The following is a 23586-nucleotide window of genomic DNA, read 5'->3' on the forward strand; positions in this document are numbered from 1 at the left end:
AATCAAAGGGATATTCCATACCATGTGATGTCACACTCAGCAATAAAAGGTGGAAACAGGAAGAAGAGGGGAGGGGTGGGCTCTCGTTGGGAAAACGTCGGTCCTCCTCTCGAACACCGGCTACGTGCGTTGAGGCCCTGCTTCAAGGACATGGTCAATCATCGCTCATTTGTGGGAAGTAGAGAGTAATTTCTTTCCTCTGGACTTCCATATAGCCTTCATTTATTTTATTTGTTTGTTTTCCTCCCTTCTTTTTATTTTTCCCTTTCCCCCTCCCTTTTTCCCCTTCCCCTTTTTATTTCCCTTTAGTTAAATTGTTTAGTTCATAATAATATTTATTTAATTATTATTATTATTTCCCTTTAATTAAATTATCCTTATCTCAACCCGTGAGTTGTTCTTTGCTTTACTTCTCCCCCTCCTCATCTAAAAGAGGGGGAGTGAGAGAGCGGTTGTGGGGTTTAGCTGCCCAGCACAGTAAAACCACCACAACATATACCCCACATACATACCTCTTCAGTCCACACACACCCTGACCCCAAGCCCCGTTACAGTTTTCACACATCGCCGAGTGAAAATCCTGGACACTACTGAGGTTCAAGTTCAGATTCTTTCTACAATGACTGTTTATAGACAAAACGCAACAAAGCAGACTGATTACCTGTATACAACCCACCTAGAAACTTTGATATGCAAGCTTGGTTAAATAATTTCTTAGTTGAGTGAATGGCTTGAAGCATTTGTGGAGGAGTCTGTTCTACTTTAGAAAATGAGATGAAGTTATTGCTAGTCACCACTTCATAATAGGATCTACAGAAGTTCTATAAAACTACCTCATAAAACAGAGCTAATACTGGATAAAGCTCAGGAAGGGTGGGAAATTGTAATTTATGGAGTCACAATGAGTTAAGTGAATATTAAGTATAACACCACTGATACTGCCTGATGTTTTTCCTCTTTACATTTGGATTTATTTATTTATATACTAAAAATGTAATAGTAAATGAAATAGACATTTGTTAGTCTGAAATGGGAATATTTAAAAGAGATCTGATATTTCGGTAAAGATATCAGAGAACTTCATTGGGTATTCCAGCAGTTAACCCTGGTTGAGGAGTTAAGGCCAAATCCAGTGTGTTTTATAGGGACATATTTATAACTAAAGCTACAGTCTTACCCCAGTATTCATAGTGCTTTTGAATTAAAACTGAAATCTTGCCAGTGTGTATAAGAATATATTTAATTTGCATTCAGTACAAATGAATATGTGCCATGCGCTCATGACAAATCAAATCAGCAGGTTTCTCAGCTAGTAACATAGGATTTTAGCTGTTGGAAGCCTGTATGTGTGGAAGACAAACCAGCCAATGATGTTTGAATGAGGGAGGTGGGAAAATGCTGTTGAGCTGAAAAAGAGGCAAAAAATTACTTCAACAGATGTGAGCAAAGTAGCATCTATAAATGTTAAGCAAAGAACTGAAAAGTATCCAGAGGGGACATTACATGAAAGTGGTGCTACTTTATTTTTTTTTTTTATCTTTTTTGTACAGCAGTAATGATACCATTGCTTTCAAACAAAAAGCAAGCTGTGACAAACATCTTGAGAGTTATTCACATAAGTGGAGGCTACAAGCAGTTGAATCTATGGTAGAAAAGACAACTAAAGTATAAAAAATGAGCTTTTTTTTAAGGAAAGAAGAACTAATAAATCACAGAAAAGAAGTTTACTGACTTAACAGAGGCTTTTTGCACTGCTAATGCTTCATTTCATGTTCTGCACAGCCCTGCTACGAAAAGCTACTTGAAAGCTCCATGGGAAAAACACACCTTATACTGGTGCTATGACGTGTTTAGCTCAGCTGGGAAAAACAAACAAACAAACTAACTAACTAACTAACAAAAGCACCTTATTACCTTACTAAAGCTTCTTGAAAATCATGTGAAACAGTGTTTCTCCACTTGACATTTTCAAAAAAAAAAAGAACAAAACCACAGCATAATGATGGTCTTTTTCTCCCAGGACATTTCTCGTGTACAATCAAATAAAAGTGAAGGTTTTATTAAATTAAACATGGCTTACATACTTTATTATCATGTGTTTGTGTGCATGGAAAAAATATAAATACGTTTTCTAGTTTTCCTCTCCCCGTCATTCTGGAGAACATTTGCTGAAATTTATAACCTAAATGACATGAAAGAACTGTTAGGGGACTGTCAGGGAATTTGTGTGTTGTAGTCACAAATGCTGATACCTCTGTGTTCATCAGCACCTTTCATAGAAGTACTATCTTAGTCCTGCCTGTGGGAACAGAGTTATAGCTTTGGCAAGAAAGTCTCGATCTTAAATCACTTCTATTAGGCTTTTCTTTTCAGAAAGTATCAAACCAGAGGTACATGAGAAACCTGAAATTTGAGACCTTTTTTTTTTTTTTTTTTGTTGGCCAGCAATAATGTAATGGGTTACGTTGAGTAGTTTGAACACAACCAAGCCAAATATGATTTGTATCCATTGTTTTGAATATAATTCCCATTTTAAAGGCAATGCATTCATAAGGATGAAGTTCACTGTGATCTCTGATGAGATACTTAAACACTGAGATTGTTTTCCATTTTTTACTATTATTGCTTTGAGAAATCTGCTTGTGTCTACTATCACTGTAATGTCTTTTTCTTACCAGGATGCCTCTCAGTATGTCAAAACAACAAAAGAGGAAAGACAACCTCAGTAAAGTTTCTTTGCAGATCAAAGTGCATGTGCTGACTATATTCTCCCTGCTAAATACATTTATAGTTACTATTTTCTGTAGCTATTTTAATTGTACTTGTTAGTACCATTGCCATTACTAACATATACTTTGCTGCTAAGATCACTATTTTCTATCTGAAGTCAATGCTACATGAACTGGTAGCCTTGGAAGTTAATGGTGAAGAATTCGGACCTCTACCATGAAATTCTTTGAGCGTATTCTGTCAAAATCAAAAAACACAATTATGACCTAAATATAAGGGTCAGTGTTCAGGAAAGCAGCGGTCAGAAAAGCAGGGTATCTACACACACTGCTCTAGCTTGTAATTTGGCGTGCAGTTCTCTTTGCTGGGAGATGTTCAGTCCAAGACTTAAAAAACAAACAAAGAAACAAAAAACCACAAACTTTTATTCTGTGAGAACATTTACTGAAACAAACAAACAAACATCAACAAACCCTCATCTGCTGCTGGATACTGCATTTTTTGGCTATCATAGTCCTCTAGGAAAAATAATATTAATTTAGGTCTTTGTGAGATCCTGAAGGACTTAACAAAAGTGTTAAACTATCGTTTATTTCTCAATACATGAAGTAAACTACACCCAGTTACTGTTTGTAAGAGTACATAGAATCATAGAATCATGGAGTCATTAAGGCTGGAAAAGACCTCCAATATCATCTGGTCTAACCATTTCCGTACTGCCAATGTCACCCACTAAACCATGTTCCAAAGCACCAGGTCCAACCTTTCCTTTAACACCTATACATATGTATATACATAGGTTTATGTGGCAAGTTTTTGGGGCTGCAGGGGTGGTGTCTGTGAGCAAAGCCCAGCAGCTGCCCCATGTCAGATCAGAGCCAGCTCCAGCCAGCTCCAAAAGGGACCCACTGCTGGCCAGAGCTGAGGCAGTGAGTGATGCTGGTTGGTCCTCTGGGAGAGCAGATGTAAGGAAGGGGGAAAAAAAACTGCTGTGCAACAACAGTTGGGAGAGAGAAGTCAGAGTATGAGCCTTGCAGCCCCCAAGGTCAGTGCAGCAGGAGGGTAGGAGGTGCTCCAGGCAGGCAGTAGCAGTTCCCCTGGGGCCTGTGGAGAGGCCCCTGGTAGAGCAGGCTGTCCCCCTGAAGCCCATGGGTTCCACGACAGAGCGGATCTCCATGCTGCAACAGATGGAGAAGCCCTGTGGACTTTAGCTAGCCATTAGTGTTAAACTACCACTGTATATATATGGAGAACATGCTTATCAAATCTTCAAATACATCATAGAAATATAAGGAAATCACATTTATTTTAATATTGTTATAGATACTTGGCAGTCTTGCTTTCACTTCTAGACTAAATGCATGAAAGCACTGCTTTGTCTTGAAATATTTGGACAACATCTTTAACTACAATAGTAAATACTCTTTGTGACATCTCAGTCCATCACATCATTGCATTTTTTTTGGTGTCCAATTAGCTTCTTGGAGTCCAGAGTGCCACATTAGGATTGAAATGTTTATTTTGAAGAATACCTGTTACAAGTCATGCCAGTAACAGGTTATCATATACTGCAGTGTTAGCCAGAAAAAAAAAGGCCTCCTATTAAAGCTGGTGGTGACACACCAGCTTTTGTGTGTCTTCAGGGAGTCTAGCTGTCCATGTACACTTTTGCTTGTATTTCTTCTCTCTGAACTATTTATTGTATCCCCCCACTATGTAGTCTAAAAAAATAGCTTATGCATGATGATTTATTACTGCTGTGTTCTACAGTCTTCTCAACCTTGACAACATTGGGTGTGTTTCAGTGTCTCATTATTTGTGGAATAGGTAATAGAGGAATCAATGTGTTTTGGACATTTTTTTTAATGTCTGGATAGATCAGCTTTTCATTAATTACCTTTGCAACTTAAGAATCACAATTGTTCCCCATGTTTTGTTAGAAAAAATATAACTGACACTTCAGATCTGGTCACCCTGATAACTCTTAGCCAGCTGCAGCTACTTCTAAAAAATACACTCAAAATATCAGTGAAAAGAGGACCCTTTGTAAATCCCACCAGGTACAAAAGTACCATCAAATGTAAACCCTAATGAACCTAAGGTGTCAATGTCATTCATGAAATGTTACATTTTAGCTAGAAGGCACAAAATTTATTTACTTCAAATGTCATAATGTCACCAGTTTAAGAAAAAGACTTGAATACAGTGACTTTTTCTTGGTAATCTCTCTCGCTCTGAAGTATCGACTGAAATCATTTTTTGGCAACAATGATGACAGTAGATTAATAGGATAAGAATTTGTTTTTCTAAAACCAAGAGATTATCTAGAAATCCCTGCTGTTTATTGTGCTTAGTGGGAGATGAGGAAGCACCTCTTGCCATTGCTGTTGCAGTGGCTGCCTTCATTTTTTGTGGCATAGAAGCCTTTCTTTTATGATTTTTTTTTTTCTTTCTTTAGAATAACTTTTTTTTTTTTTTCCCAGATACTTTCCTCTTGGAGTTAATGAACATTGCTAAAATGAGTAGGATTGTTCAAGCTTTTTATTTATTTATTTATTTATTTATATTTGTTTGCATTGGTGGAATGGGTATTATCTCCCGAACCTATTTTGTTGACTCTAGCTTTTATTGACTTTGTGCATTTTTTAGAATTTGAGAAAATAAATGCAAGTGTAAGGACAACACGGCCTATTAGGTCAAGTTCTGTTCTCACAAATGCGTGTCCATTGAAACTAATGGATTTTCATAGGTATAACTCAGAGCAGAATTTGATTATTAGTTTTCATCTCCTGAAAAGGGAAAGGATACTCAGATGCCTTAGCTACATCAAAGTAGATACATATCCCAAGCAACTAGAAATACGTACTGGGATTATTTTAAATGCAGCAATATATACATTGTGCTGAAGCCAAGGTATCCTATATTATTATAAATTAGTAGTATGTTATGTATGCAATATATTCAAGTAGTATTAAAGTCCATGCAACTGTACATGGAATTTGTAAAAGAAAACTAATATATAGCACAAAATAGCTTCTCAAACATGCATTTTGTATAAGCTAAAGGTGTTTTAACTCTACTACAATCACATCAGCAGCTTTACTACAGACCTGGTAAAATTCCTGAAGCAATGGTTAAAATATTTTAATAAAAGCTGAGTTTTCCTTTTTTTTTTTTTTTTTTTTTTTTTTGTGCTGCCCTGTTAGTACTGTGGTGCTTTGAGAACTCTAGGTGCTCTTCTAGTACAATTTAAAACTACAGTGTATTAGTATCAGTAAATTCCTCTTAAAACAATCCAAAAAATAGCAGTCGGTTTAGAGATGTACAAAGGTGTTAACATAATGATTTTAACTTACCATGCCCCGCAGAAAGGATAGAGTGTTTTTTTGTTATTTTGTTTTATGTTTTTGTTTGTTTTGTTTTAGTATGGGAAGACATTTTAACTAAGCAATAGTTCAGGCATAAGAATAAGTGCACTAAATTACTCATGAATAAGTATAGGTTCAAAATCAATAGAAAATCTACTAGAAGAAGCACTTTTTGGGACAAGCAACTATGCTTAAAGGCAAAATGAGATGGCTGACATCATTTCTGGGAACATGACTAAGTGATCCTCATCTTTCTTTATTCCAATACCATGTTCCCACATACTGGCAAAATTATTTGATTCTTAGACTCAGAATCAAGTAAAGTTTATAGTTCAGTAATCCTGTGAGAGAAAATAAGGGCAAAATAACAAGAATCTAGATTAACCACCGCAAGACATGGATTGTGTTTATGAATTGAAATAATTTGTTTCTAGTGAATGAGTAGTGGTATTTGTATTTTTTTCCCTCCCATTTCCTTGGAAATTTTCCTTATTCAAAACTATAACACTTTAATGGAGTTGCATGCGTAAAATTAGTGCTATATTATTTACACATGTCCCAAGTTTATTGGCACTCTCCTCCCTTCTTCCTGTTTCGAAAAACTAGATCTTGATCCATTGTGATTCTTCTTGAGTCAGAATGGCATTACCAGTGAAACTTTTTAAACTAGCATTCTTTTAGCTGAATAGACAGTGAGACACTTTATTCTGACATCCCAATGATTGGCAGGAAAATTTCCAATCTCCAAAATTTCCAATTAATGAAAAGGAAACTAAAGGAAAAAAAATAAAAAAATAAAAGGACAGAACAAAAGGAGACAGTTTGCTTCTGCTTTACCATTTTGCAGTTGTAGTGTCCTGCTCTCAGAGGCCTCCCTTCTTCTGTCTGACTTATGTTAATCTCAGTAAGGTAGCACAGTAGTCATCAAACAAAGACAAGCGATGCTTTCTTTTATTACTCAAGCACCACTCTTGGAGTTTGCTAAGCCACTTAAAGTTACTGACAAATCACAAGAAAATCTATGCCTGGTGAGCATATGCAACAGAATGTGTCCTAGAACTGTCAATATGGAAATGATCCTGAATTAAATGTTTGGACCTGTTGAACTGTCTAAAAATTCATGATTGAATTAAATTACCCAAAGCAGCTAGCAATTATTGGTTACAAGCTAACTTGTGCACTCATCGTTTGTCACACTGTGAATTTTACTCTCTTTAAAGATTTGTCTGTAATTTCATTTTCTGACTTACCTGTTTGAATTGTTTAATTTAACATTGTAATAACATACATCCAGAATATTTTTCAGAATAGGCATGTAATTCTGCAACATATTCAACATGACACCTTCTTATTCCATTTAGATTGCTTAGTTAAAATCTTACTAAGTCAACAGACTGAATTGTCCAAATACTATTTCTCCTGTTTGAAGTATAATAGCTCAGAAATTTTTACCTGCTGTTACACAGGGTTCCTATAACTGCCAAAATTATATTCTGAAATGATTGCAAGCTGATGTGTTGCAATATAACATTTATGAAGTTCAACTTGCTTAGATTATCAGAAAGAAGATCAAGTAGTGATTTGACTATAGAATATAAGTATCTATATAAGCAAAAATAACTGGTACTAAAGGCTCTTCAGTCTGGGACAGAAAAGAACCAGTGTAACAAGAACCAAATGGTTGCTCTTAAAGATACTCAAATTCAAATTCTATTTTATTTTATTTTATTTTATTTTATTTTATTTTATTTTATTTTATTTTATTTTATTTTTTTGTGCACATCATCAAGGATAACTAAATAGAAAAATATTAAGTTCTTCCAATTCTGAATTCTTTAAGCTTTTCTGAAAGATACTCTTGGTACTTTTTAGAAAACACAGGCTGTTTCTAGATTCATTTTGGTTTAATATGAAATTTCATTGCTTGTGTTAGATATGAGGTACAATTGACTTTCTGGCCTTAAAGTCTGTGTATCTATGAATAATTTAGCAATACATCTTTGCTTATTTTGTACATTTGCCAACATTTTGTTTTATAATGATTTCCTCTTTCCCCCTCTGTTGCATTGGTTTCTCAAAAATGTTCTTATATCAGTGAGAACACAGGTAATATATACCTTTCTGTAGATTCTTTATCCATAAATAAAGTGTGCTTTGAATGCACTATCCAAATCAGGTTAGTTTTTGTAAAAACAAGAATTTAAACCCTTTGATTTTGAGTATTATAAATGGATGAAAGCCGTTACTTTAGAAGTACTCAACTAATATTTTGATCTGTATGTCAAAGCTCTGTATTTCAAAAGAACAATTCAGTTCAAGCGAAACACTTAAAATCTTCTTTACAAAAACATGGTTGCTCCAAAGACAGGTCATCCTGTGTATATTGTATATACAGTTATGTTATTGGACAAACCTGTTTCCTTGATTGAATGCTAAATAAAACCATTAAGTGCTTTCAAATATAACAGAGAGTTAAATAAATCTTGTTAATCAAATAAAAGCTTTCCCAGTTGTATTGAAATAGGAAGTGTGCAAAAATTCTGTAGTAAAGGGTTCACAAATAGATTTTGCTTGTCATCAATGGGTTTCAAAAGCGAGACTTTTTGATATATTGATATAATGACATATAGTTAAAGAGGTCAGTCAGTGTCCTTCAGTGCATATTCCACAATTTAGCTGTTTCTTTTCCTTACAGGAAGAGAACAGGTTCTTCTGCAAAATGCTCATCTCAAAAAATACTTGCAGATTTGATATGTCCAACTGCTTTCCTTTTATATTTTTTCTAAAAATATGAGAAATTATGTGGTGGTATTAGCCTGCTTGAATTTAGGTCTATTAAGACAAATAATGACTTGGAAATACTTAGAAAATTACTTCAGGCCATAGGATCCTTCATTCACTGCACTTTTGTTTATTGCAATTTTAAACTTTTTTTTTTTTTTTTTTTTTCATAATGCTATACTTTATTACTTTGATTGAACCCAAACTGATAAATATTACTCTAATTTATCTAGACATCACTTTTTTTCTTTATCATGTCACCTTATTGCATGTTCAAAAAGCCTTAAAAGTATGCTTTTGCTTGCCTCCTAAATGCTGCTCCCTATGGTAGTACAACCCTAACACTAGGTTGCCTATGGTGTAGCTGTCTATTGCTTTGCAATCACTTCATCACTTATCCTACACTAAATAGTTGCAGACATTACTGTCTTTATCAACCAGAATAAGCCTGATTTGGTAACACTTTATATCTTCAACTGGATGTTAGGCAATGGATTTATGAACTTCACGAATACAGATATTGAGTTACATTCTCAGTTTTGCTTTCAAACCATAAAATGAATTTATCAAAATATATCACTAACAACAGTTTAATAAATTCCCCATCCCTTGCTAAATCTTAGGTTTTAAAACCTGTTCCTAAAACAGTGTGTTACACAGAAGAACACAATAGACAGATGAGTTCACTTTCACAAGTGTTAGACACATTGCTTAATGCACTACTTGGATATGGATAGCATTGCTGGAGACCAACAGAAGAGTACAAGATGCACTGTGACTTGTCCAGAGCTAAAGATAGAAGAATCTTTATAGCATGCTGGTACTACATTATCTTAAAAGATTTTGAAGGCACAGAAGAAGCTAAGTGGCTTAACTAAGCATTGTATTTTTTAATTTTGAAATGTTTTCCTTTGCTCTTAAAAGTATTCTTTTGTTATATACTCTATATTCTACTGGATAGCAGCATTTAAAAATTATCAATGCCTATTCTTATACATTACAATACTGACTCAAGAAGTAATGGTATCTGATAATGCAAATTGTAAATTTTGTTCCTCTCCTTCTTGGACAAATGCTGTTTTTTTAAGGTATTTGCAGGGTAGACCAAGAAAAATACAAACTGTAAGTCTTGTATCGTGTGCTTTTCTTTTAGAAGATGGTCACTTTTCATAGAGCAGATTTGATGACGTCATGTATTCCAAGAGAACAAACTTAACTGTGATAGTTTTGTTTTAAGGATATGGAGTGAATTCTTTCATTTAAAGAGAACAGGCCAGACAGCTCTTGACTACAGAATCCAAGAAGGGTGAAGTGACTACCGTCTAAAAATTTCAAGACTAGAATGGTTGTTTCTATTATTTCCCATTTTTGTTACAGCTGCTGTCATGAGAAAGGAGTCATGTTGTGGCATTTTCTGTTCTCTTTGCAGACTCTGTCACAAGAACAAAACTTGAAAGTTTCAATAGCTACTCTTGTCCATGGAAGACAGTTGAATGGTGTTCTTTAACCTTTTATGTTCTCAGTACTGTGACTGGCGATGCATTCCAGAAGGCATTCCACTTCCTTCCCCAAAGTTGTTGGACCTGTACAGGGGAGTCAAAAAATGCCAGACAATCAAATGGCAAAGCACAGTAAAGGGCAAAGGCAATGAAATGTATTGCAGTATTTCACTGCAACTTTTCACATTTCCAGCTTACTGAGACAAAGGATGTGGAGATAAAAACATATCAGAACATGAGGATATTAGAACAATTGTGATTATAATGATAATAATGAAAATTAACATCAGCCTCAGTCATCTCTTTAAATTGTCTACCATTAATAGAATAAGCCTGGGGATATTTCTCTTATGCCATATTTCAGAGCAGAATCTCTTTCAAAGCTGTCCAAAATACTGTATCTACAGAATTCAAAGTTTTTTGTTGTTATTGTGTTTTTGTTGCTGTTGTTGTTTGTGTTTTTGTTTGTTTGTTTTGACTGTGTGATTTTATTTATTTATTTATTTTTATTGTTTGTTTCCAGCTTTATGAATGTCTTTTAAACTCCTAGATATCTATGCTCTTGTGACATTTTTGGAAATATCTCCCTCCAAGAATAGGTCAGCTTTGAAACTCAAAAGATTTCTACCTAAGCACATTTTATTTCCATTTGTTTCAATTCCCAAGTCTTGCTCTGAATTCATGACCTTGCTCAAGATTTAACAGTGTGATTTCCCCCTGACTTATATGCTTTTCTAAAATGTTGCCTGTTGAATTCAGTTCAAAGGGTAGCTTGTCCACTGCATTTTGTTTGTTTGTTTGATTGTTTTGGCTTTATGGCATTAATTAAGAGCATAATTTCAGAATATGCCCCAAATAAAAATCTGTACTTTAGCAACTTCAATCACTTACTCCTAACAACACAAGGAATTACAAATCTTTAAGGAGAATGCCTATAACAACAAAGGTACTGCTGTTTTCAAATATCTTTTCAGTGATGAGAAGTACACTATTCAGTTAATAGGAAGAGCCAGCTGAGTCTTACACACTTGTCAAACAGGATGTGCTAGAAATGATAAAATGTGTCCGTATATGAAATTTGATTTACAAATGACTTAAGTATGGAAGCAATTACTTACTTCAGCTCTTCTCTATTTAAAGGAGTAGCACTGTCTGGAAGCTCTGTCAGACTGAAGTGACTTCAGAATTTACCTTTTTTCCATCATGGTAGAACATGGTAGCTGAGGAATGCTTTGTTTAATGAGTTCTCAGGGAAGAAAACCCTATGTCTATTTTGAAAAAAAAAAAAAAAAAGTGAGAGCTTTTGGTAGAGTGAACTAGAAACACTCTTTAAAGACAGTAAAATGACATTTCTGAACAGTTAAACCACTTATCACTAAGATCTGATGCTGTATATACTTATGGCTGCTCATTATTTCATCCTTGCAAATAAATCTGAGTTAAAATTTTCAAGGACAAAGTTATACACATGCATAAGCACTTCAAGAATGAAAAGAGACATTCCAGGAATATGTGAAAGATCAAATATTCAAATTTCCTCTTCTTTATAATTGCATGTGTTCTTCATTGGAGAATTATGGACTTCTTTTTACAATATTAATCTCTCCAAATGAAAAAGTTTAATCTTTTTAAATACTACAAATATACAAAATCTCTCAGGAAACAGAACAGTAGCATAGATTAGATTCTGAACATATTGCAGAATGGACAAGAGCACCACAACATGACTGGAAAACAGCCAAAAATACATTGCCGTACTGTGTACCTAATAGAAACACTCATTGAATAAGGCTGCATGAATTTTACTTGGAAGGCTTTTTTTTTTTTTTTTTTCCTTTAACAGAGTTTCTGCATTTGTTTTCACATTCTAATTTAATGTAAATATATAATGAATTATCTTTATATATAATGAATTTTCTTTCATAGAAAGCCTCCCATCAGCTCACCTACATAATATAACATAAAAAATCACAGGTGAGTTAAATACTCTTATTACATGATATCTTTTGTCATTTTGAACATCTCCCCTCAATACTGTTAAGTTCAAGTTCTGGAAACCAAATTTTCATTGCTTCTAACTTTTTATTATTATTTTTCAAATATTTTAATTACTTTAGGTATTGTGTCTTTTTCTTCAAAGGCACTCTGTTGCCTCAGCCTGACAAATCTGAAAAAGTGATCTAGAGCCTGGGAGGAATACAATGGCTGACACCTTAGAAATGTCTTGAGAGCTGACCCTTGACACTGGGTTTGAAGTACACAAAGCTGAGTATTACCAGCAGCCTCAACAAGTGCCAAGAAGTTGTGCTAGATCTTACTTTTCCTAATATAAACATATAGCAGTATGCACATATTAAAAACAAAACAATAAAAACAAGAATCTTACCAAATGAAAATATCACACTGAACACATTATTTTGTCATGGAAAGAAAATGAGAGGGAGAATGACCCTCACATATATTACTGAGCTTAGTGCCCTGGAATGCAACCTCCTGGATAATGATAAAGCACTATAATATTAACACACACATGGAAGAAAGTGACTGCACTGTGAGCTTTTCATAGGAGAAGTCATTTGGTTGATCAGTACCTTAGGTAGTATAACTGAAACAAGCCAGTAAACTTTACTGGGCATTGAGGTCATTCTAGGAAATATATTTGGTTCCTGACAAATATTTTGGTGTCTTCTGCCTTCAGTAAAGAAATGTGTAATGATGAACACTTTGTAATGACAGATTTTGCAATATATCTATCAAGCCATTTGCACACTACCTAGATCAGTTATTCATACTATCACAGAGTCACAGAATCACAGAACTGTCTAAGTTGGAAGAGACCTCAAGATCATCAAGTCCAACCTCTGACCAAGTCCTCCACTAAACCATAATGCTAAGTTCAACATCTAAATGTGTTTTAAAGACCTCCAGGGATGGTGACTCCGCCACTTCCCTTGGCAGCCCATTCCAATGCCTCACAACCCTCTCAGTAAAGAAGTTCTTCCTAATATCCAAACTAAAACACCCCTGGCACGACTTTAGTCCATTCCCCCTCATCCTGTCACAAGTCACGTAGTAGTCATAAACATAACCTCTATTGGCTTCAGCAGGTTCATAAGCATTGATAAAGGCTTACCTACTACTACTTATTTTGAAGAAAATGTCATAGGAAATTGCTTGTAAAAACTTCCTTCCTTTCTTTGTCCCAACAAAAGTAATTCAGCAATGTGTCTTAAACATTACTTTTTTTTTTTTTTCACCCCTCCCCCTCCCTCCCTCCCTCCCTCCCTCCCTCCCTCCCTCCCTCCCTCCCTCCCTCCCTCTCTTCCTCCCTTCCTTCCTTCCTTCCTTCCTTCCTTCCTTCCTTCCTTCCTTCCTTCCTTCCTTCCTTCCTTCCTTCCTTCCTTCCTTCCTTCCTTCCTTCCTTCCTTCCTTCCTTCCTTCCTTCCTTCCTTCCTTCCTTCCTTCCGTATCTCAGAGAAGCTATTGTGTTTTGTACTAAAATTACCAAACCCACCAAAAGGTCTTTTTAATAAAAATTCACTTTTCTACACCCATCTGCTTTGAATCCTCTAAAGTTATTTAAACCAATAAGCTGTCACAGTTCTTTAGATGAAATGTTAAAGTGACTTCTGGTAATCAGAGTCTTATGAAGAGTTTTGAAATTTCAATCTTTTCTTACCCAACTGGAACACAATATATTTTTATTGGGACTGCCACAGCCCTGTCCTGGTCCCATTATGTGACCTATGTGACCTCATGTACAGCATTATTAAGCTTGAAAAGTCTTGTATTTGAATTCCAGGGAACATGTTGAAGACTGCTAAACATGTTGAAGACTGAAGGTCGGACTCTGCATGCGTTTGTAACAACAGCTATAGGGATAGCCAACCATCCTGTTTGGCTCTGTTTCTCTTGGTATTGAGGAGGGAACTGCAACGTGCTACTAACTTTTATATGGTTAAAAGAAAAAAAAGTAGAGAAGAAATTTTGTTATTGTTTTGAAAAAAAAAAAAGAAAGAATAGCTGGTAGAAGAAATTCAGAGTAACAAAATAAGGTGATTTGAAAGAACAGATATTATGTTATTTCTTATGGAATGAAAAAATTAAAACAATTTGATCAAGAATCAGTAGAATGCATATTTGTACTGTTGAATTCTTTTATTTCAGTAATGTCAAAGAATTAGATAATGAAGTGAGAAAGCTTAAATTATTTAGTTCAGCAGTTTCCCATTGACATTTTTTTTCCTTCCAACACTTTGATTTCGATGAAACTACATTTTCATAGAAAATGTACTGTTCCTCTCACCTCACTTTGTTCTAAAATAGCCCAGATTTGTAGCCTTTCAGGTCATGCTGTGTAGTCTTTTTTTCCCTTGGGTGTTTGAAAATGAGTTGGAACTGAAAGGATAAGAAGTTATTGGAAGAAGAAGGAATTTGATCTATTAAATTGCCTGTGTTATCAGCTGTGGTGGTTATTCTGAAATTGCATTTCTAGACTTAAGGTTTTATTTGTGATATATTTTTAACTTAAAACTAATGTGCACAGTCATAGGAATTAGGAATCCTTTTCAGTATTTGTATAACTGCAATATCTAAATAAATAGATAGAACTTGTCTGTTGCCATCATGCCCCATCTTCTGGATCCTTGCTGTACCATCTCAAAAACAGGACAAAACTGTTAATTTCTGCAGATTTATGCCACCCCAAAGCCACACATAAGAACTTACCACCTAACACCAGGGCTGGCATAAATGCAATTATTTTACCAGAAGGCACAGTATCCTCTGATACTCTCTAATTCGTTAAGCCAGTTTGTCTTTAACAGTCAGAAAATGCCCATGGTACTTTGTAGAAGCAACAGTGCCAGCCCAGATGCAAAACCAGAGCTCACTCTGCAGTACCACGTGTTTCAAAGGTAAAAACTTCATGGAGAGGGTTCTTTGCTAAAAGATTGTTCAATTGTCCAAAGTATGATAAGACAAAAACAGAAAAGCAGTGCATGTTCTGACAGTGTACTTTGCACATAAACAGTTGTTGTGCCTGTGGTACATCAGCAGCTGCTGAGCCAGAACACCTCTCTCAATTCTCATATCAAGGGCTGTGGCCCACAAACCACAAAAATACCTCGTGTTCTTTCCATGACAAGTTAGAAGTGTGAAACAATCTATGTTTCTGCTAAAATGTTCTGTGTTATCAGTAAACTTATTTCCCAGGCTTTAAAATGCTGCTGCTGCTGCTGCTGCTGCTGCTGATAATAATAATAATAATAATAATAATAATAATAATAATAATAAATATTGTCTGATAGAAAATACCGGAATTTGAAGCTCTGTTAGAGCTTTCCGATGGCTGAAAGCACTGTAATTCATAAATCACTGAAAGTACTTAAAATGAAAGTCAAAAAGAAGAAATGGATGAAAGCTCATTATAGAAAATGAACAGCCATTTTCCACTGTTTCTGCAGCAGAACCTTGATATCTATTTACATACTATTTCTAATATTGATATCACTGTGGCAACATAAATCACTCCCCATACTTTTACATTTTTAATTACATTTTACCGTACTTATTCTTTTATTTACAGTTGGCCTGTTAGACAATGCAATATGTATTTTATCTTACATATAGGATGGGGTTTCAGTATTTTAATCAGATTTTCCACATAATCTCCCCCCACATCTTCCTTTACTGTCTTTTTTTTTTTTCTTTTTTTTTTTTTTTTATGACCCTAAACACCACAGGATGTTGTTTTGTAGAAAATCTCATTATTTTTTAATGCATGGCTATTTATTAATGTATTGTGTATATAACACACTATGCATTTCTTTGCATTGATGAATACATTTACATCCCCTTGAGAATAAGAATTCCCTTAAGGGCCAATCTCACATTTCTCTGGCTATGCTGCCACAAGACTATGCTTCTGATCTTCTGATGTTTTTCCTTTTTTTTTTTTTTTTTTTTTTTTTTTTTTTTAACTTAAGAGACACAATGGTGTCTGTTCTGATTTGCTGAGAAGGTCTTTCTAACAGTGGACATAGATCATTATTCATTTTCTGAGTGTAGACCTGCATGTGCTGTGACAGATATTACTGAGCAAGGTACCCATATCTCAGCTGTGTTTTAATAAAGATGCTCTGAACTGTTGTTTTTTAGTGTGAAAGAGGTAAACTGCTCTCACATCAGTGTGTTGCAAACAGTATTTTGCAGTGGTATGTAAGCACCTTTTGGGTTAACAGCAAACAAGATATTGAAGTAAAAACATTTGTTTGAACTTCATGCCTTAAGAACAAGATGCCTTAAACAAATTCCATCAAAACCAATACAAAATCATATGAATTCATCATGAGAGATCTGGGTGGAAGACTTCAGTCTGTGGGAATACAGTGTATTTAGTAATTTCCTATTTTAAAATAATGTGAAATGGGTACAATTATTGAGGCCTTTTGTACCTCAGTAGCTATTATCGGAATTAAGAAAATTACTGTTGATGCTTTATTTGCATTTTTGGACTTCCTTTTTTTCACCCTTGCTTCCTTCCTTCTTTCCTTCTCTCCTTTTAGATAAAGCATAAGCCAACTGTAATTTTTTAATACTTAACTGTATTTACCAAATTTCTGCTGACAAGTTCTACTTCTTAAATTATCAAAGAATAGTTTGGTATCAATAGCTGAAATATGTTAATTCAATTCTTTTAATTGTCAAGTGCAGTAACTCTCCACCCCAAGTGAGTCAGGCACAGATAGCCCTGCATTTTGTGGGATCTGATTCATAAAATCACTAAGGTTGGAAAACACCTTCAAGATCATCTGGTCCAACCATCACTCTACTACCAATGTCACCCACTAAACCATGTCCCTAAGCACCACATCCAACCATTCCTTGAACACCCCCAGGGATGCTGCCTCCACCACCTCCCTGGGCAACCAGTTCCAATGCCTGAACCAGTTCCAATCTTTCTGAGAAGAAATGTCTCCTATTTCCAACCTAAACCTCCCCTGAAACAACTTGAAACCATTCCCTCTAGTCCTATCACTAGTTATATGTGAGTTTGAACAGTTCCTAGAGAATCATCACAGTCACTAGATGCTAAAGAGAAATTCATACTTATAGTGACAAGTTGAAAGAAAGGTAGCAGTTTTAGAGGGTTTTAATCTTTATAGCTCAAAACTTTTAATTTGTGGGGAATAAATCTACAGTGTAATAAAGAATAATATTTTCCTCTCTCTAAACTCTGAACTCCCATAATCACATGATGGGATCAAATACCACTAAGTCTGTTCTGTTATTTTGAGGTAGCTGTGAAGGATAAGGAAAATGGTTCCCCTATTACTGTTTAAAAACCAAATCAGGTAATATGCATGTCTATACAACATTTTAATCATCTAATGCACTCAGATGACTCCAAACTAGATTTATCCAAGACATTACTGTGTTATGGATCCCTGTAAGTGCTCTGCATGGACTCTTTACAGCCTATTGGGTAAATAATACAAATTTTAAAATGATGAAAATACTTAGGTACAAGAGAAATCCTAATGGTTTCAAAGGAGTGGTTATGCTGAATAAATAACATGAAAATTTCAAATTGTTTTCTTACAGTTTTATGCATACTGTATCACACATTTGTGTTTGTATTTGGGATTAACAAAACACTTGTTCATGGTACATATCCTGACGCATATTTTTCAGATGCTTTTTACTTGCTTTAACTATCAAATATATCCTCGTTCCTTCTAGGTATCTTTATATATTCCAGTAAAATTACTATTGTGAATGAAATAAATAAATAGAAAGTTAGTTTATAACTTAAACCCACACCTAATTCAATTTTGACCCTTGCAATTTAAGAGATATATAGCATTACCTTATTATGCAAAAGGTATAATAACAAGTCCAGAATTTTAACATCATTCTTTTATCAATTTATATAATTGAAAATTATCACCCAGGAAAACTTTGGGTGCATAAAGCTTCTTTTCTATTGTGAAGCCTTGGGAAACGCCATTTTACAAACATAGATGGAGTAACATTTACACTAATATCTTGCATTTCTTTCTTTGTACAATATCAGAGGATTATTGTAATCAATTTAAAAATGTAAAAAATAAAAGCCTTTAGATTATAAATGACTATGTATGACTTTTGCACAGGGAGGTTTTGTAGTCTCGTTCTCTGGAGATATTCAAGGCCCATCTGGACACCTATTTGGGCAACCTGCTGTAGGGAACCTGCATTGGCAGGGACGTTGGACCTGATGATCTCTTGAGGTCCCTTCCAACCCCTACAATTCTGTGATCCTGTGATTCTGTGACTTTGATTCCTCTTCTGCATTTTGCATGATTGGCTCATAAGTGTAAAGCCAATAATCACTCAATAATCACAAAACAAGGCTGCCCCCTATTCCTAACTTTATCATCAGAACATTTTCTCAATTCTAATTCAATATTTTTCTTCATTACCATCAGTCCTTTGGCTCTTATTTGAATAATCTGCTTCCTTTGTTCATTTTATTGAACATTTATATGTTCATTGTCATTTAAGGTCTGTTATCTTCTGCCTCCTGAATTTTCACTCTTCTAAGAGTGGATCATTAAGTTCCTCCAGCACTGGCAGCAGTAAACTCTTCTAGAGGTTTTTGTATTTGAAGAGAAAGAGTTGGTGAAGATGTGGTTTGAGCAAAGCCAAAACTTTTTATATAAAAATATAGACTGTAATCTATAGAGAAGGATGGTAGTATCCCCTCAGCCTAAAATGATTTTTTACCTGTAGTTTAGCTTTCCTCTTGCAGGCTCTTGTCTCTTGAAATCTGTACCAAGAGAATCACTGAATGTAACACACAGACATCATAGATCCATGAAGTTTGTTTGTTTGTTTGTTTTTGTTTTTCTTTTCCCTTTTCATAAAATAAGAATAATATTGTTGTTTACTACTTATCAGCATGGTGTTATTTTCTGTTTATTATCAGGATGTTTCCTTCTAAGCCAGTATTTACTCTGGCTAATAACTGATTTATTGGAGCTTCTCTGGGTTAGGCATTTTATCAGGATGATTAACTAACAAATGAGAAATTATACACTGGTAACATCCAGCTTGTTAAGGATTTGTAAAGATTATCATTGAGTAAATAAACATTAACAGCAACCATGTCAATAGCTCCAAAAGAATATTCAGGGAGTTTATCTGGAATATAAATGTTTTGTGACACAAACTGTGTTCTTAGGGACAACTATATTCCTTAGAATACAATCTTAAAATTATTTTTATATAATTTAATTCACTGTGCAGCAACAGACAGAAGCACAGAACTGGGGAGAATGAGGACATTTGAGAGTTTTCAAAATGAGGAATCTGGAACCAACATTCCTCTTCCTGTCAACAGCAAATATATTTCAGGAAACATAACTTCTGCATGTGTCTCTGTATTTAATTTTCTAGTTTTTACATATTATCTTTTAATTATATGCTTAGTCTGATTTCACAATTATTCTGCATGAACATTTCCTATTGAGTTCAGTCAGAGTGTAGATGATGGGTCAATAACGGGATAGGGATTATTAGTCACTATTACACATACATGCAGGCACATTTGCCCATGCAAATAATTGGATATATCCAAATAACTAGTGAGGTTGAAAATTATTGCCATTTGTTTAGTCTGAATGTCATGGTATTAGTGCTCATCGTTCCAAACAATATGTGAACTGAGTCCAACTAATAACAAAACCTTGCTCCAAGACAAATCAAAAGGCATGAGCAGGTAACTACACAGTACACTACTGAACAAAACAGCACGTTGTCTTCACAGAAGCAGTCCTTCAAGAATCAGTAGATTCTCATATTTATTTATTTTTTCAAGTAGAAAGAAAAAGAATTTTGCATGTCTTCACTGAAAATCTGGTGCATATTTTCATGCCAATAATAATAAGTAAAATAAGAGACCTTCAAAAAAAGTGTTACGATTATGGAAACAATTTGGACAGAATTAAAACTTCTCTTTATTGTTCCTCGAAAGCAATCTCACAAAATGATAACAAATGGTGATTACAACACAGTCTTTAGATTGGGAGATAGATTTGACATAGTTAAGTAGCTACAGCCAAAATATTAGCATTTCATAGGTTGCATGGTACCGAAACTTCTGCCTCTGGATGTACCCAGAGCACAGTAAGACTTGACCTGAGATTGGATATTGAAACCCTGTTTAATTACCACAAAACTTTCACAGTCTAAGCAAAGCTTACTTCAGATAGGTGTAATGAGTGCAATTAAATACCATCAAGCTTAAAGCCACGTCTTCATATGTGTGTGAAAGAAAAGTTGGTTTAGGGTGTGATAAGTTTAATTTATATGAAAACTCTGTTGAAGATGAAACCAACTACTCTGCAGACTATCCTATTTTTCTCCATTGTTGATAAAAGGATTCTAGAGGACTAAAATGCACTGAGGTATCTACAGTGTCTTTGAGAATAGTTAGCTTGGTCAGCTAAATTCAATCTTGAGTGTTTTTTCTCATGGCTCAGCTGAGAAATAGTTGAGATATTATGGTTTCACCTAATTCACCCAATATTATCCTTTTTTTTTTTTTTTTCTTCCAAAGGACTGCTTGCTCCAGCTTACAGGAGGTACCAATGGAAGCACTGGCCCAGCTGGGGTAGGAGGAGCAGCCATTAGACCCTCCAAAACTAGAAAATCCTACAACTTCTGCCTGATTTCTGCCATGATTTCTTTCTATTTCATCTATTATTCTTGATATGCCAACACTATCCCAGTTCTGTAAAAACTTGTCCATCTTATTTATGGGGCTCAATCTGGCATACTCAAAGCAGTTTTTCCTGGGGATGAAATAAAAGGTTGATGTGAGAAAATAAACCTTTGGATTCTATTTTCTTCTCCCCTGAATTTTTGTTTTTTGTTATTCATTACTCATAGGTACAGAAAATTGAATACATAGAGATACATACATTTGAGAAAAACTGGGCTATAGTGTCACCTTTCACAAAAAATTGGCTCAGGGTCATTCTACAGAAAATAAACAGTTTTAGTAGAATATGCTGAGAAACCCCACCTTTGATTACTTTTACAGGTATTTAATACTTTAATGGCCTCCATCCACAACCTTTCTGTGTGAAAAGTGGGTTTATATGCCCCGAGACATACAAGGGAACTATTTGCAAATCCCTTACATCCTGTATGACAACTCTAAGACATCCTGTAAAAGAACTCTAATCATGGGCTGTGAGGTCATCTCACCAATTCTATTCTATACTTGAAGGGCTGATGTAGGCACCAGATTTACATATATATATATATGTGTGTGTGTGTATGTGTGTATAATATATAATGAATAATACATACAATGAATAGTATTTTTAAATATACATATGCATATACATAGAAATATATATATATACATACTTATATATATATTAGGAAGCAGCACTGATGTTCCTGAGTGCCTCAGAACTTCCTGTATAGGAAGTATACAGTTACCTGTTTAGGTAACATACTCTTTTTTAGAATATATGGATAACCATTGTACATGTTCTAGGACTTTAGATTCCACTATGGACCAAAGTGACTGAAATTAAGTAAACTAGACATGCAATATATACATTCCTTTAGCTTTGAAATCTCAGAAGCATTCCCTTCTACCTTAAGCAGTGTAAGAATCTTAAGCTGTTTTTTTTAAGACTGAACTATGATCATAGTGGGTCCTATACTCGTATCCCCCAGTTTTACAGCAAGTTCTCTGAACCTTAGGAATGAAAATATTGTCCTGCATAAACTCCAGTTAGCTCAAAATATTCCTTCCTGCCTTTCTTCCTGCCTTTCGGCCTTACTTGCCATTCTGCCTTTCTTCTTTTCTTCTTTTTTATTTGTTTTCAGTGTGGAAGCAGAATGTTTCGTAATAAAAATCAGATTTCATTTAAAAAGTCCTCAAGAAACCAATACACAGGAGTGACTTGTCAGTCATCTGACTGAAAAGTAATACCCCTTATATTGTATCATCCATATTTCTTTCTACCTGCAACAATGCATAAAAAAAACCAATTAGTTCAAGAGTAGTTTGTAAATCAAATATTTTCACATCTGGTAAACACTCAAAGCCTTAATCAGTGTTATATCCCCTGTTTCTAAGATATTGCTGCCTGCATTTGGAAGTGTTTTTGCTCCTGTATGGTAACTTTCAAGTCTACATTAGAGATTCTTTACCAGTCCCCAAACACATTTAGGTCTATCTAACTAGAACGCTAGGACTATTTGACACACACTGTATAATTCCTTTTTGTGTCTCTAATGATGCCTAAGTACCTACAAATATATTGTAGATTGTACTTAGTGCATGGAAATATTACTGTGATCTACTTCATTTTCGTTTTGTTGCATTGTTCCATGTGCTATTTCATGACCTGCTGTTGGAATCCAGCCCTACTCAAGGTTTAAAGCAAGCAACACAAAGTGCTTTGTTATCAATGATATATGCTAAAATAACAGCTGGGGAGATGTGAGGAAATTTTATTCTCATTATCTTTATGATGTAAATGATTCTCTTGACATAACCTCTTCATTTGATGCAAAGTTAAAAATGTATAACCTATGAAACACGTAAAGATTTTTCAAAAGAAAAAATATCACAAAATACTGAAGAGTGTTTTATGTTCTGTATATCCAGGCTGGTTTGCGCAGTTCTAGACAAACAGTTAAAAAAAATGAATAATAATAATAATAATAATAATAATAATAATCCTTTATAAAAATTCTTTGACCCTGCTTTTTGCCATCTGAGTGGTCATGGCTGATTGGAAAATCAATGAAGTGCTGTGAGAATCGCACCTCACTGTTGCAGAAAAGCCACACAAAAATCCAACTTTTCACATGAGATGAAGATTGCCTTTGGTTCATTTACCCTCTTAAGGCACATTAAAATCAAATCTATCACCCCATTTGGCCATCTGTCAATTCTTACTACACAGTAAATGAGAGACTTTGTTCCTTGATCACCAGAATTGGAGGATGTTTTGTTGGTGTAATAAATGGTTTTAGGCCTCAGAGACAGAAATAAATCAGTGCAATTTATAAAGTTGGGGTGAAAATGTTAGATGCAGTTTTCCAAACTACAGAGAATTATGTATGGATGACTTGCAATAAATAAAGCACAGTTTTAGCAGCTTACAAAAATAAATAATAAAGATGAAAGAAAT

This window comes from Netta rufina (assembly GCF_964035555.1).
Source record: "Netta rufina genome assembly, chromosome: 2".
NCBI lineage: Eukaryota > Metazoa > Chordata > Aves > Anseriformes > Anatidae > Netta > Netta rufina.